This window comes from Hippocampus guttulatus, chromosome 21 (assembly GCF_054856545.1).
Source record: "Hippocampus guttulatus isolate MCC_2025c chromosome 21, RoL_Hgut_1.0, whole genome shotgun sequence".
In the NCBI taxonomy this organism is placed as follows: Eukaryota; Metazoa; Chordata; class Actinopteri; order Syngnathiformes; family Syngnathidae; genus Hippocampus; species Hippocampus guttulatus.
Window position 1 is genome coordinate 1,483,462 of NC_141281.1, and position 4,045 is coordinate 1,487,506.

The 4,045-nt window shown below is 45.1% G+C and overlaps 1 pseudogene; it reads left to right on the top strand.

Annotated features, from left to right (window-relative positions):
* The first annotated feature begins 2,532 nt into the window (after nucleotides 1-2,532).
* On the top strand, nucleotides 2,533-3,741 carry LOC147186624 (uncharacterized; annotated as a pseudogene).
* Nucleotides 3,742-4,045: the final 304 nt, after the last annotated feature.

The following is a 4,045-nucleotide window of genomic DNA, read 5'->3' on the forward strand; positions in this document are numbered from 1 at the left end:
TAGAACATTGTTGAGGAATTTCACCTTGCTATGAGAACTATTGATACTATTCTCTGTCCTGAACGTCTGTTGAAGTACTTAAAACAAAGAATGTAGTGTGAAGTTTAGATCCTATTTCCCCTTGAGTGATTAACACCCCCCAAGTGTCTTCTTCTGGTCTCCCACCTATGCTGAGCCCCTCAGGGTTGTCAAGTTCCCTGAGAAAGAAACTCCAATCTCACAATTTATGCACAGCAGATGTGGTCTGTACTTTGTCAAAATGCCAAGATCGAACTGCATTGACCTTTCTTTGTTTCTGATTTTTACATAAGGGGAAGGACTGCCCGCCCCTCATTACCATAGTATGCCTATATAAACGTGTGACTGTATTTTGTCGGGGCTTCCTGATGAAATCTGAGACTCACAGGAGCCCGAATCTATTCGTGTTGCGTTGTGATAAACTGAAGAAAAGACGACGTGGTGGTGGGTCTTCTTCCACCTTATAGAGAGATAAAAGAACCTGTGTCCAAGGAGAGCCAAAAGCAAATTGACAGCTCCCATTCCTCAACAAATGGCGTCACGAACAGGATCTCTCTGGAAAAAGACTGACACCGGTTTCAGAACCTTCAGACTCAGGCAGTAAACAAGGAGCGCACCACTTTAAACAGGTAAGAAGACACACCTGTTCCTGTTATTACGGGCAAAGTGTCAAGATTCGGCTTATGTCCAATAAGGACCGATCAAATCAAACTGCTCTGAACCTGAATGTGTTGAACCAAGTATAGTATTTTGGATTTTTGTAGGTGGCAAATACCAAATTGATAATGAGTTTTAAGGGAATGAGGAAAAAGGAAGTACTGTACAGGAAAAATGAATTAAAGAGTTGGTGTGAGGTATATTCAAAACACTATACCGTCCAAAATTTGCCACTGAGTAGTAGATAACCGAATTGGCACAGTTATTGAGTCACCAAGTAGGCGGTTTAAATTAGGTAGAACCGCTGAGTCGTAGGTTTTGCTAGTAGCTGACGAGCAAAGACCAAACTGAGTTAGTAGGCAATTAAAAAATTACTGGTTAATTGCTGAGGCAGGTCCAGGTAATTTTTATTATTCTGGATGCTGTTAAAGTGTAGGACTGACGACTGGAGATCGGGGTCTGAGTAAACAGCTGTATATTTAGGGAAAGTTAGGGACAGCTCCATTGTTACAATTGGAGAATTACGTGACGTCACACGGTCCATAAGGGAGTATATTGGACGGTGAGTATGATAAAAACATGGTGAACTGTAAGATGGACGGAAGGCCTGAAGGCAAGAAAACGGTTGAAATACCGTCTGGTGGTAAGTAGGAAAGAAAGGAAGGCGAATGCATTGCGCAGAGAGAGAAAAGGGTGAATGCACTGCGCAGAGAGGTAAGTAAAGCGAGAAAACAAGGTTTTAAGAATAAATTGTATGAATAAGACAATAGTTCGAAAAAGAAAAAGCTAAGTGAAATTCAATTTGAGCTAGAGTAATAATAATACATTTTATTTGTGGGCGCCTTTCTAGGAACTCAAGGACACTTTACAACAAGCAGTTAAAATCACGAATACAATGTTAAAAACAACATCAAATAAAATAAGAAAAAATACAACAAAATAAAAATAATGGCTTTATGGTCCGAGTGAATAGAAACAACAGATGTGTTTTGAGGCTGGATTTGAAATGTGTTAATGAGTCTGTATTACGAAGAGAGCGGACAGGTGTAGGAATATGGATGAGGTCAGATAGGTATGGAGGGGCTAGGTTATCGATGGCTTTGAATGTGAGGAGGAGGATTTTATATTGAATGCGGTGTAAAATGGGGAGCCAGTGGAGATGTTGGAGGACGGGTGTAATATGGTGTATGTATGGTGTGAGCGTGATAATGCGGGCAGCTGAAATTTGGACCAGCTGAAGCTTATGGAGGGTTTTTTAAGGGAGACCGAGCAGGAGGGAATTACAGTAATCGAGTCGCGAGGTGACGAGGGTGTGAGGTGTCTACAGGAAGAGGGGTAACACTCATTCATTCATTCATCTTCCGAACCGCTTAATCCTCACTAGGGTCGCGGGGGGGGGGGGGGTGCTGGAGCCTATCCCAGCCGACTTCGGGCAGTAGGCGGGGGACACCCTGAACCGGTTGCCAGTCAATCACAGGGCACACAGAGACGAACAACCATGCGCACTAACACTCACACCTCGGGACAATTTAGCGTGTTCAATCAGCCTGCCATGCATGTTTTTGGAACATGGGAGGAAACCGGAGTACCCGGTGAAAACCCACGCAGGCCCGGGGAGAACATGCAAACTCCACACAGGGAGGCCGGAGCTGGAATTGAACAGTACCTCTGCACTGTGAAGTCAACGTGCTAACCACTGGACTACCGGGCCGCCAGGGGGGTAACACATTCTAGCCATTTTACTGGCCCCCACCCGAATCCCTTGTGTGCCAAGCTTCCCCCTGATCTGCCAGGGTGGTTCATAAACAATTGGTAAAATTAGAAAAATGTATGCACATTAAACAGGATAATGAGAGCATGAGTGTTTGGGATGCGACCACTTTTATAACTAAGGAGACTGAATTGACGAGGCAAATGTTGCTGGATTTGCCTAAAATTGACTATGACATACAGTTGTGGGCAATAGACTGGCTTAAGAGTAAGTATTTACCCAGAGAGATTATGGACCTTTTAGAGGGAATAGCCTCTTGCAAATTGACTAGGCTGAATGATAGAAAATCAGACACACTGAGTTCCCCTTATCCAACTCCATTGGGTCCTCTACAACAATTGGCGTTTGAATTGCTATCTGAGGTACACCCAATGATTTATTTGGATAATTGTATGGGGGCTTGGGTGACTGCAACTGGGCAAGGACCCCAATAGTCATCCATTGAATCAAGCTTTGTTCAGGCAAGCAGTGCTGGGGGGTTGTCCGTCTGATGTGCAGAAAATGATGACTAACTCTCCCACTCTCCCGACTTCAGATGACGTGAACTGGCGAACTCATTTCCTATATTATATGCAGCAATCTCGAATGAGAGCCGAGGAAGAGACTGAGAAAACATCCAAGCTACAGAACGACTTTTTGAATTCACGAATACAAGAGGCTAAGAGAGCCTCCAGTAATGCATGCAAAAAAGAGAAACTTGGGAGATCTAATCAAATGTCAATCAGTGTCTCTCAACAGGCTCCACCACGGCTGATCACACCCCCACCGCAGCTCCAAGCCCCACCTCAACATTACGACCTGCCCATAAGGCAGGGCCGAGACGCATGGCTAGGGGGAGGTCTGAGTGGGCGTGGACGAGGAAGTCACGGGAGCCAAGCTGGCTGTTTCATTTGTGGTAATGTGAATCATTGGACACGGAAATGCCCGCACCGCCGGCACCCACCTGTTCATCAATCAGGCTATGATCAACAAGTCCTGACTCCTCCTCCACAAAACCAACAACAATGACAGGATACGGCACCCCCACATGGACAATACCCATCTGCTCCATGGGTAACCGAATCCCCAACAATAGGGATCACCTCTGGCCTCACTGAAAGACTGTCATGAACCTGAACATGCTGGACCACACTTGCTCCCAATGCCTGCTGATACAAGGCTGACTATTGCTAAAGTCAGCCGATGACCCACCACTGAACTCTGTCTTCCAACAGTATCGGCTTTGGTCTCCTTAGACTTCCTCCATATGACCTTACCATCCGCTGATCGGTCCTTCCCACTGCACAATGCTTTTGACAAACGAGAGAATGAAATTTATCGCATGGCCTGGTTGGATGAAACACAAGGCAATTTATTTAATGTTCCCTCCTCCTCAATTATCGTAGGTCCTAAAGGGTGTGGCAGCCAGAGTGGACCTGTCAGAGGATCTCATCTCATTGACTGGTATCTAGGCCTGACATGGCCGCGCCGCTCATACTGTTTTTGCCGTCTACTCAAACATACTAAGATTCTCATTCGTACACATTTTTCTGTAATCGATTTAGCAAAGGTTTTTTCCATATACCACTTTCAGAATCGTATAGGGACTTTTCTCATTCT